General features: G+C 35.4%; 1 long non-coding RNA gene across 2 annotated transcripts; it reads left to right on the top strand.

Annotated features, from left to right (window-relative positions):
• Positions 1-3,539: 3,539 nt before the first annotated feature.
• LOC125254776 lies at positions 3,540-12,329 on the top strand. Of its 2 annotated transcripts, none has more exons than XR_007181737.1 (6): positions 3,540-3,596; positions 8,683-8,738; positions 9,010-9,114; positions 9,556-9,709; positions 10,580-10,656; positions 10,916-11,507. It is a non-coding gene; the product is annotated as an uncharacterized LOC125254776 (long non-coding RNA). The 2 variants fall into 2 exon arrangements; XR_007181736.1 differs by lacking the exon at positions 3,540-3,596 and adding an exon at positions 11,885-12,329 and having other exon boundaries at positions 8,242-8,738; positions 10,916-11,751.

Genomic DNA, 12,329 nt, shown 5'->3' with positions numbered 1-12,329 from the left:
TATTGTGGCAGAATGAAACAATGCCACACCTGCGCAGGGGGAAAATTTCTTGGGAAAGCAGAACAAGCAATCTTGTCCTGTTTACCCCACATCTAACTTTCCTTTTCTTTCCAGCATGTCATGATGGATTCCACTGAATGAATTGATTCTGTTCTAAATGTATAATGTATTGTTTTGTGATTATTAACATGTTGAAGGTGTGATGAGTGTTATCCAGGTAGAGGAATTTATATTACTTTGGTAAAAATAAGAAATTATTCACTTATTTAATCAACAAGTGAAATATTATAACAATTAAATTAAATCATGTATGATATTGCCAGATAAAGGAATATCATGGTCTAAACAGCCCTGGATAACCCTCACACCAAATCCAAATGAATTTCCACAGGTTTTGATACCCCAAGGAGTACTGGACGGGGTGATGTGTAAATATATGTTGTCTCTAACAAAAACATTTCAGGGTCTTCATTCACAGGTTAAAGCCGTGCTGTTGATTGCTGAAATTCTTCCTACTAATCCGAGTGCTAATGTATTGTCAATCATGTGAAAAACGACAATGTTGTTTTGTTTTGTTTTGTTCTTGTTGTTTTCTTTTTGTGTCCGTTATATTTTCTCCATGTCTAGGTTCAATACGAGTAGATGTAATCAGGAGATTTTATGTGTGGTATATTCATCAAACCAGTTCTGTTTCCTGTGTGACGCCTGATTGTGACCACTGGAAAGGAAGTGTCCATTAGGAGGGTCAACGAAGAGAATGAGTAAACTCAACTGGTGGCTTAAAAGCCCAATGTTTGCTCCAACTGAGGGTCCCAGAACCAAGGAAGGATTGAAGGATCGACGAGCACCTCAGTGCTTAGCAACACAAGGGGAAGTCCACAGAAAGTACTGTCCACTGAAAGTGCTGCAGCACAGAATGGAGAGATTGAGACTTTGAAGGATTGAGTTGTTTAGGGTTATCAAATGATATATATTAGTTTAATTTGTCTATTTGTGTGATACATCTGATGGTTATGTTATTTTTCTTAGTTTTTATTTGGGTCTAGTTGATATTGAATTCACTATTTATTATGGCAAATTAATTTGATTCTTTACTAATTCTTTACTAAATTTTATCCGCCTAATAGTTGCGGCAAGTCCTCAACCCAGCAAAAGTCCAGGGGACGTTCGGGGTCGGGTTTTTCTAGTAGCCCTCGTCGGACCAGCCTGGTGAAGGCTTCCAGTCAATATTTTATGCAGTCAGCTGGGGTTAGAGAGGCACCCGCAGCTTCATTTAGATGTAATGCTTTTATATTCAATTTATTCGATATCCATTCCGTATCTTTTGACAATTTTGTAATGAGTCTCTCAAGACTCAAGTGGGGGACTGATGGATCCGAAATGGTCAATATTCATATTCATGCACTTTTATTAATATTTATGCTAATCGTTTATGGCTCATGATTTATAAGTTTTACTTTTGCTTTCATATATTTATGTACTAATACTTTATATATTAATTCTTATCATATTTTTAAGTATTTACTTGTTATTGTACCCTTACGGTTATTTTATATTTAAGAGTATGATTGCTATGTTCAATTGTTCTTCAAGTGTTCTAGTGTGACAGGTCATGCTGACACGTTTGTGGTTAGACATTGGATGCCTGCCAAATACGGCAGAAGTGTTTTTCAGAATTATTGCTCATTTGAATCTGATCAAAATATGTCTGTTATTTTTCCTGATGACATTTAAAAGGGTAAGATTTGCAAAATTCCCCAAAGGGGGTCAAAACAACTCTTATATCTATTTTTGACACTGGACACTGGACTATTTTTGTCTATGACAAATGGGTAAAACCATTTAACCTTTTCTTTTAGAACAAAACCATCAGTTTGTGTGGGTTGGGAATTTCCCTGTATGCTTATGGTATAATATGGACTGAGTTGTTGATAATTCAGCTTTCTTCCCTCCTTTGCTCTCCTTGGCTTCTGTTTCTCTCTCTCATCTGCAAATGTTTTAATTCTTTTTGATTTTCATCTATTAGATACAATACTCTGGATTTTACAATACTCTAAATTTTATTATTAACTATTGACTAATACTTTATGATGGTTATTTTACCTTTTGGTTTTATTAAGTATTTTCATTATCGATTAAAGTTTGCGTGTGAGGCTAAATTTAATTGTAATGAATAAATAATTTTTCATCAACTTTATTTACTGCCTGGATCTCATTTTCACAAGTTTTTTGCATCAATTTCTTATCAACACATATCGAATATGGTCTAGTGGCCTCATACACAGCATCCTCAATAGCATCATACGTATTACACAAATAAGTATGATGCTATTGAGGATATTACACTTCAAGCCACAAAGTTGTATGCCAGGCTTCACTTATGTAGGTATAACTATCCATAGGTAAAAACAGTTGACTGGATAATATAAAGTTGTTATCAGCACTGAAATGTAACATATGCTTAGCAAACACTGAACATTTATCCATAAGATCTGCATTCATGTCCCCAACCACAAACACACTTGCAAATTGGTTATCATTAATAAACGAACTAATAAAAGTCTGTTCAAATATTCATCCTCATTTTGCTGACACTCATAAGGGGTATAAACATTAAGAATAATTAACTCTTTGTTGTTACAAATTACTCGTACTGCAAAACACCAATCAGCTTCAACCTTGATGATGTTTATTACAGAATCCAACTTTTTGTGCCACAGAGTAGCCACTCCGCCCAATATCCGACCTCTCACTATTATAATAAGATTGGTAGTTGATGTACCAGCTCTGTGAAAGTTGTCATTAAAAGAGTTAAATTTACCCAAATCCTGTTTAGATAAGAATGTCTCTTGCAAACACAAGATGTCACAGTTTTGTAATAAATTATCAACCACTATGCGTCAAGCTCTATCCCCTGCACTGTTGCCAACTCGCAGGCCCCAGCAGTTATAGGATACAACACGCATATATAAATATTAGATATCTTTTGCGGCCATTGCCCCCTCCGTCATGAACGCATAGTCGCCAGTTTCCTTTAAAACTGTTTGTGTTGCAGCCTTTTGTAGCGAAAATTAACTCAAAGGGGAAATATTAATAATTATTCATAACTCATTATGATTATTAATTATGATTAATTATGAATATGCAAATCCGTTAATCAGACGTAGCTACATTAAAATTAACATTACAATCAGTTAACCTGTTCGTCCAGTGAACGCTCAGTGTTGATTGTTTATTAATTCTAAGAAATGTCAATTTCCAAGTTATGGAAAAATAATATTTCTTATTGTACTGTACTACTCAGAGCCCGTAGTCCGGATCTATCACTTAAGAGGCAATTCATTAGCAGACGGAGTCAGAACCAAACGTGTATTGTGCACAATCTTTATTAACTAACTCACAAACACATAACTAAACTTACAAACACATAACATAACATACATAAAGGGTCACACACACACACACACACACACACACACACGCAAGTCAGAATGAGTAATGATAGTGTTGAACCGGAAGAGATGCTGTTACTAGAGCTACATGAAATGTCAAAGGCAATCTGGAAAGGAATCATCAGTTTCTTCAGCCATAGCAAGGTAAGTCTTACAAATTAATACTAACTCGCTGTTTAGTGTTAAAATGTACGATACTTGCAAGATGCCTTTAGGCTGAAGAGCGTCGGCTCTGCCATCTGAGGAGAGATCTTGGGTGATTCAGTCCGAAGTTATTGCCAGTTTTTCCATGTTGGATGAGGAGCACATGGCTCGTTTGTAGGCTGAGGCCTACAGGCCTTGCAGGCCTGGCCTAGGCCGGCCGCAAGGAGATCGATTCGGTCGTTCAGAAGCAAGGAGAAAAAGAGAGGGAGTGGCACTGTTCGCTGGTTTTTAACCTCTAGTCAAAGTCACACCTCTCAGTTGTTGACCGGACCAATGAAGATGTTGTAATTCTGGGTGGCAACACCCCTCCTGTCAGGGCTTTTACAACCCAGAAAGATTAACAAGCTGAGTTCTTGAATCAGAACTATTAAATATTCTTTTAATACTGATGTGTTGCACAGGTATGGATGTACCGCATACACAAACATTTAAATCTTCCCGCTACGAACGTATAGACACTAAACATGGCATGATTGAAGTTACCGTGCAGGTCATAACATTTAACAATCATCAAACATGTAAATACAATGAGTACAATACAACATCAGTAATAATGGATACCATTTCCTGAGAAGGAATCATTTATAGCACAGTCTGTCTATACATTAATGCCATAGAGTCTGTGTTCTGTGTGGAAAATGCAGGGAAGATGCAGATTTTCTGTGTCTCTACTCTGTTCTCCATGCGGCAACCACATTCCTCAGCGCAATAAACTTGTAACTGAAAACTTCCCGGGGGATGGGGACAGACTCCAGAGTGAGCTTAAAACTATTGGTTAACTAACCAATAATTGTGTCTGATTTGCCTCAGTCACTACACTTTATAACGCGAGATGAACAGATTAGTGATGTCCGGTTCGCGAACGAATCGTTCTTTTTAACTGGTTCTTTTCAGTGAACCGGTCGAAGCAGTTCACCAAATCGGTCTGAATCGTTCCAAACAGTTCACATCCCCAGTTAGCAAACACGAATCCACAAATTACTAAAGTTACTTTTTGATGTGCCTGACACTACCTCTCGAAATAAACCAACATCCCGGAGTTATTCAGTTAATCCAACAGTACTGACTTAACCTGCTGTGAAGAGAGAACTGATGATGATGGGCATGAGCAGCAGAGCAGCTGATATGAGTGTGCATGTGCGGCGTACACGAACGAACATACACGGCCTGTCACAGTTCTCGTTCTCGAGTCAAGAACCGGTTGCAACGGTTTTCGGATCATCAGTACACAACCGAGAACCGCTTCTTTCGGACATGTCCGATTTGAGAACCGGTGAGCTGATGATACTGCGCATGCTTGTAATTTTTCAAGAGAACGAAAAGCACGTTAGTCAAGTTTTGTTGAACATCGGACAGTGTGATAATATGAAACGTGCTGGAAATATGTTTATGACTTAATTCAAAATACAAAAAGTTTATTGTGCTTTTCCAAATACACCATAGCAGATTGATAGCATAAAATACTGTACATAATACTGTACATAATAAACTACATGCCAACATGAACATAATACACAGATCAAACTAATGTTCAGAAACAGTTCTACAAATTTATTTTTCTATATTAATGTTATTTAAAAGCAATATAGTGAAAGTTGTGCAGTTGTGCTTTCAAGTTATTTTTTTTTAAAGATTGGAAACATTTATTTGTTTCATAAATAATCCATGGACAGCTTATTTAATTTCTAAACAAGGTGATATAAAGATAAAAAATGACGTAATCAAACTAAAGCGAGAGCAAACAAGCGACTCCTTTTGAATCGCTCTCGCGGTCCTTGAATCTCAATCTCGTTCTCGAGTAGAACCGGTTGCAACTAGACTTGTGCCGATATTCGGTAATGCGATAATGAATATGCACGATATTGTTGTTATGGGCATTTCAAAATACCGTAAATAATAATTTATTACCAATTATTAATTTTTTTTATAGTGCAATTAAGAATACTTTACCCATCAACCGTATAAAATGCAAAACATTGCTGTATTCTGCGTCAAAAGAACACGCGCTCAGATGTAAACAAACCCAAAGTACATGAGAAGCACATGGCGGAACGAGTGAAGGAGACGTGCTGAATGAAAGTGCACGTTTATGGAAGGCCGTTTCAGCATAAAAACGTTCCAGCGTTACTCGTCGTAATTATATTTTTACTAGTAATAATTAAATTAAAGAGCTCTATAATTGAATTTGTACTAGTAACAATTACAATTACAGAGCTCTATAATTCAATTTTTACTAGTAACAATTATAATTGTAGAGCTCTCTAATTCGTTTTTAATAGTAACAATAACAATTATAGAGCTCTACAATTAAATTTTTACTAGTAACAATTACAATTAAAGAGCTCTATAATTCAATTTTTACTAGTAACAATTATGATTATAGAGCTCTCTAATTCAATTGTTACTAGTAACAATTCCAATTAGAGAGCTCTACAATTCATTTATTACTAGTCATATGTCTCCATTAACTTCCATTCATTTTTAATTATAGAGCTCTGTAATTCAATTGTTACTAGTAACAATTGGGATTATAGAGCTCTCTAATTCAATTTTTACTAGTAACAATTACAATTATAGAGCTCTGTAATTCAATTGTTACTAGTAACAATTACAGTTATCGAGCTCTCTAATTGAATTCTTACTAGTAACAATTACAATTATAGAGCTCTCTAATTGAATTCTTACTAGTAACAATTGAATTACAGAGCTCTTCAATTGATTTATTACTAGTAAAAATACACATTAAAGATATGTGTAATTGCAGAGCTCTATAATTGAATAACAGAGCTCTCTAATTCAATTGTTACTAGTAACAACTGAATTAGAGAGCTCTCTAATCGTAATTGTTACTAGTAACAATTGAATTACAGAGCTCTCTAATCATAATTGTTACTAGTAACAATTGAATTAGAGAGCTCTATAATTCAATTATAGAGCTCTATAATCAAATTGTTACTAGTAAGAATTCAATTGTAGAGCTCTCTAATTGCAATTCTTACTAGTAATAATTAAATTATAGAGCTCTCTAATTCAATTGTTACTAGTAACAATTTGATTATAGAGCTCTATAGTTGAATTACAGAGCTCTCTAATTGAATTGTTACTAGTAAGAATTAAGTTGCAGAGCTCCATAATTCAGTTCTTACTAGTAACAATTAGAATTAGAGAGCTCTGTAATTGCAATCTTACTAGTACAAATTGAATTCAGCATATCATTATGCTAATCGTGCCTTATGCATATTCAACTGGGGTATATAAACAGGCAGTAACGTTATAAAGGTTAGCTCTAACTGAATATTTCTATTCTATACAAGATGTTGCATTCACTCGTTTGTTCTATAGAAATGTATTCAGTTTGGACCATGTAAGTATGTTTATAAATAATTTTAAAACAAAGGTCTCCTTTACCGTGTATGCAGCGCGTGCTATTTTGAAATGCTGCGGGCAGGAAGTGCGCGGGGAGACTTCGGTAAAGTTGGTTTTATATTCGCACATTCGGCCATCCGTATTCAATAGTCTTGTTAATCACACTACATTGGACATTCAGTGGACATTCACAAGTAAATATGCCATTAAAACAATACTTGCCTATTTTGATCGACTGTGAAAAATGTTATAAGTTGACAATCGTTGGTTGTCAACAGGGGCGGTGCCAGCCGATTTTGCCGGGGCTTCAGCCCCGAATGTTTTGAGTCAAGCCCCGAATGTAATGACTGTCACTGAGCAAATATGAAACTGGACAATAGCCTATGTAAACCCCGAAATCATAAGTTGCTTTATTTCATTGCGCTTTGGCTTTGCATATACTGCATACAGCCTGTAAAAATAGACCTTAAAAATAATCTAGCCTATAGAATACATTTCTTTGCTGTCGGTAGCCTATGGGCTACTCCGTTTCTTCCTCTCTGTTGAATATGCAGCAGGTAGGGGAGGAGCTAGCACAGTCAACCGCAAGAGTGCGAGACAGTCAGCAAGCAGGAATTTCAGGTTAGACGTTTCTTAACAGTGCTCTCAAAATATAAATTTTCTTAACATATCTCTCTATTAAAATACGTTAAGCAGTTCAATACCGCTTTTCTACAGTATCCGACCATACACCGGCCGCGCTTTCTCTCTCTCGCACATTTGCGCACGCGATCAGCTGGTGATGATCAAAATAAAAGCTCGAGGATTTATCTTTTAAAAAGAAATGAGTACAAAAGTATTGTAAAAAATATGTTTGAACCCTTTTTAATGTCCAGGTACAAGTCAATGCTGTTTCTTTGTTCAATTTGCACACTGTACATGTGTTGAAGCTCTTAATTTTGAGTTTCCAGAGTGCACCAGATTGATGCATTTAACCTTAAAATGTACAAAATTTTCTTCCGGGGGACCATGCCCCCGGACCCCCCTAGAGCTGGTAGGTTCAATAAAGTTTTACAAATTACAGTGTCAAATAATGTACATTTTCTGAACAAGAATACGACAACAAAAGCTCCTTTCATGTCAGTAAAGCTGTTAATAGAAAATTAAAATGTCTTTGGACAAACATAGATTTGGGCTAAGCCCCGAATGTTTACAATGTCTGGCTCCGCCCCTGGTTGTCAATATCACGTCGCTGCTTAAAATTCACAAACATTAATTTATTGCACATTTATTGGAAAGCCTGAATTTATCAGAAGTCCGAATGTGCGAATATAAAACCAACTTTACCGAAGTCGCGGGGAGCGGGAGAGACGCTCGAGTCGAGGCTGAGGGGATCCTCGCGTTACAATTGAGTTTAGGTTTTTAAAGTAATGTTTGTCATTTCTTTTATTTGTCTTTGTCACGTTAGCTCTGATTTATTCATCTATTTGTTCGACCAATATGACGAAGAAAGTCTGTGAATTAAGACATACATTAAGGCTTACTTTATTTGCCTAGCGCGAGGTGTTTTTTAATCATTATTTTTTTAGTAGAATGAAATGGTAGAGTATACAACTAATTAATTACTTGCACTGCAGCAAACAAGTTTTTTTCCATTTATAAACACTGATTCCCCCCATAGGATCTGAAGCTCTTCAATGTTTGACGACTAAGGACACTTTGCGATAACTTTACATGGTAAGTGATTTCTATAAAAAACAGCTATAATTGTTAATAGATAATATGAATTACCAATGTTGGACATGTTTGAGTAAAATCCATCTAATGCTGTCTATTGACTTGAATGTTATCCTCATTAACAAACTTATATTAGAATTATCCAACCAAAATATTCATCAACTCCCTCTTATGCCATCTCAAATGCATGTGATTTTTTGTTGTTTTTCTTGTTGTTTTGTATTAATTATTTTTTTATTTTTTTGCCTGTATATGTTTTTTATTCTCACAGTGACAGTAGCCATTGACTTTAAATTAATCACAGAAGATCACAGTTCCAGCTAAAAATCTTTATACTGTTCGACTGAAGAAAGAAGTCACCTTGGATGGCCTGATGGTAAGTAAATTAACAGCTAGTTTTTATTTTTCTGTGAAATATCTCTTTAATCAAGAATTATTAAATATATTAGGATGTAAAGCTAATTTATGAATTGATGCATGTTTTATTTTCAGACTTATAATTATATGTTATAAATTCATAATTATAAATGAAACCAATGACTGATTCAGATGCATTTCTTAATTGCAAATCTGTAGTATTTTAGCACTGATGAAGGCCTGTGTGCCGAAACGCATAAAATAAAGAATTGATTTTTTTAGCTCCTTTTTTTTTTTTTTTATTATCCCTCAACGCCACAAGTGTTGCTGGTATTGTCCATAAATATATTAATTGCAAATTTGGCCAGTCATTAATACAAATTAATTTTTATATTTTCAATCTGTAGTTATGCTAGCAAAAGGTGACCAAATTTGGTTTTTTTTATGTTCACTATTTTAGGATAACCAGACAGATGATTGAGGAGCAGCTCACCATGGCGATGTTCATTATTTGGAAGGAGAGGGAGAACTTCATGAACCATCTGCTGACATTGAGGGAGTTAAAGTTTTGAATCAACTTGCTTCAGTTACATCAGCTTGTGCCCTGCTTCTAGGTATGATATACATCATCAACCTGGCTTGTCCGAAACCCCTTTGATTTACTTTGTGTGTGTATGTTAGAGCTGCATTAATCGTAACAAGATCACAATCTCGATTCAAACACCCACACGATCCTACTTTATTAATGACAAAGATTCGATTCAATAATTCAATTCAATAATTCAATTCGATTCAATAATTCATTCAAATAAATTAAACATTTTCTGGCAATTAGAGTTCAGCAATTAATATTTTGCCAGAACTAGTAAATTAAACGCTATTTTTAGTTGTCTATTTAGAATCGTGGGAGAATTGCGATCTCTATTTGAAACCAAAAAATCATGAATCTCATTTTATCCAGAATCCTGCAGCTCTAGTGTATGTCTAGTACAAAATGTGTAGTTGTATGAATATTCAGTTGTGTTGTTTGAGAATTGCTTTGATTTGTGCAAGGGTAATCACCTTTAAAGGATTAGTTTACCCAAAAATGAAAATTCTGTCATTAATTACTCACCCTCATGTTGTTCCACATCCGTAAGACCTTCGTTCATCTTCAGAACACAAATTAAGATATTTTTGATGAAGTTCATAAAATTGAGGTTAAACCACTGGAATCACATGGAATACTTTAATGATGTCATTCCTACCTTTCTGTGCCTTGGAGTGGTAGTTGTGTTGGATCTCATTGGAGGGACAGAAACCTCTCAGACCTCATCAAAAAGATCTTAATTTGTTTTGAGTTCAGAAAAAGCATACGCATAAAATACAAAGTATACATTGGGCTTTACACACAGTAATGAATGTTTAAAAAACAAAACAAAAAAAGTATTGGGTAAAATCATCCCCCATGTTATGTTAACCTAATGATGTTATTTTGTTGAAAGGCCTACAGTTGGAAGCAGCTATTCTGCTCTTGCCTGCACTGTTCAAGGTGGACCTGGGGTTGCTGTTTGACATTGAGGTGAGCCATGAACAGTTGACTACAGTGTGTGAAGCACAATCTAATCAAAGCACGACACTTACTGCACATTTTGTTATACAAATGATAATACACACACTATTCTATCAATGTGAAGAGAAAATTACATTCATTTTCAGTTAATGGCCAAGTGTATTTGAGCAGTTGTATATGACAGTAGTTAAAATTAATTTAACTTATAAGGTTTGCTTTTCAAATAAATATGTGAAGATGGTTAATTGTATTATCCCCTCTCCTCTAGGCCCGTCCTGTCATCCCAACACCTCAGATAAAGGCTGCAAAGAGGATCATCCCATGCATGTATGACCACATTGGGTTCACAATGGATGGCCAGTTAATCACAGTGGAGAGCGAGGACATCTTGATGGCATTGGGCCTCCTTCTGTGTGTATATTTTGCGTTTGGAATCGAATCGAATCCAGTAAAAGAAAAAGACACTGACCTTTTTGAAGTGTTGTTTTGAAATTGAAGGATGCATTCGGACTTCCTGTTACTGTAAAATGAGTGTACAACTCAATCTGTGAGTAGACTTTCGGAGTCAATATTCTCTCTTGCTCCCTTTCGTACAGTTTTAGTTCCAGTTTCTATATTGTTTTTGAAATCCTGAAGGACTTACAAAAATGTTAGTGCGCTGTTGACAGTGAAAGATACTGCAGGACTTCAGAGCATAACTCAGTATGCAAAAACAGGACTATTGTCTTCAAAAATTTACATGTTTCAAGCTTGTTGGATTATTTTGTATGTGTATAAAAGGGGAGTATAATGTGATGTTGTTGACTTGTCAGCACTGAGTTTATTTGCTGCTGAAAGAAATAAATTAAAAGGTTTTGAAAGTGTAATGTATTTTCTCAGTAAGCATTTAGTACATGATTTTGAATCTTTAAAGTCATGATTTGGTAAGAAATGATTAATTATCATTCATAAAAGTGTCATTTAGAAGCATATTGACTCATCTATAGTAATATCTGGCATGATAATGGGCCCTGCTAGCTCAAAAAACAACAATATATGGCACCTCTAATTTGACAAATGTGCTAAAAAAGCTTTAAGAATAGCTGCTATATAGCACCAAAAAAGGTTCCCTTATGATAACGAGCCAAAGAACCACTGCTGGTGCTATATGGCACCTCTTATGGTTCTACATAGCACCATACAACAAAGGTGCCATATTAGCACCTTTAAAGATAGGTGCTATATAGCACCAAAAAAGGTTCCCTTATGATAACGAGCCAAAGAACCACTGCTGGTGCTATATGGCACCTCTTATGGTTCTACATAGCACCATACAACAAAGGTGCCATATTAGCACCTTTAAAGATAGGTGCTATATAGCACCAAAAAGGGTTCCGCTATGATTACGAGCCAAAGAACCAATTTTGGTACTATTTAGCACCATTTTTGTTTAGAGTGCACCAACGTTAAGGTACATTTTCACCACCTGCTGTATTGGAGTGTGGACCAGAGTTTACCCAATCCATAATTGAGAAAAAACGAGTTCCGACATCGACTAATAAATAATAATGTTTCCTACATTTTAAGAACATGTAACAAAATTTCTGTGATTTGTAAAAAACAAAGCTTTTAAACAATAAAAAAGCTAAGTACGGGAATTTGGTAATGTACGTTTCATTTTATTATGGTAGGGTGAAATGCCC

Source organism: Megalobrama amblycephala, linkage group LG19, assembly GCF_018812025.1.
Source record: "Megalobrama amblycephala isolate DHTTF-2021 linkage group LG19, ASM1881202v1, whole genome shotgun sequence".
NCBI classification, from domain to species: domain Eukaryota; kingdom Metazoa; phylum Chordata; class Actinopteri; order Cypriniformes; family Xenocyprididae; genus Megalobrama; species Megalobrama amblycephala.
This window is presented reverse-complemented; position numbering and strand designations above follow the sequence as displayed.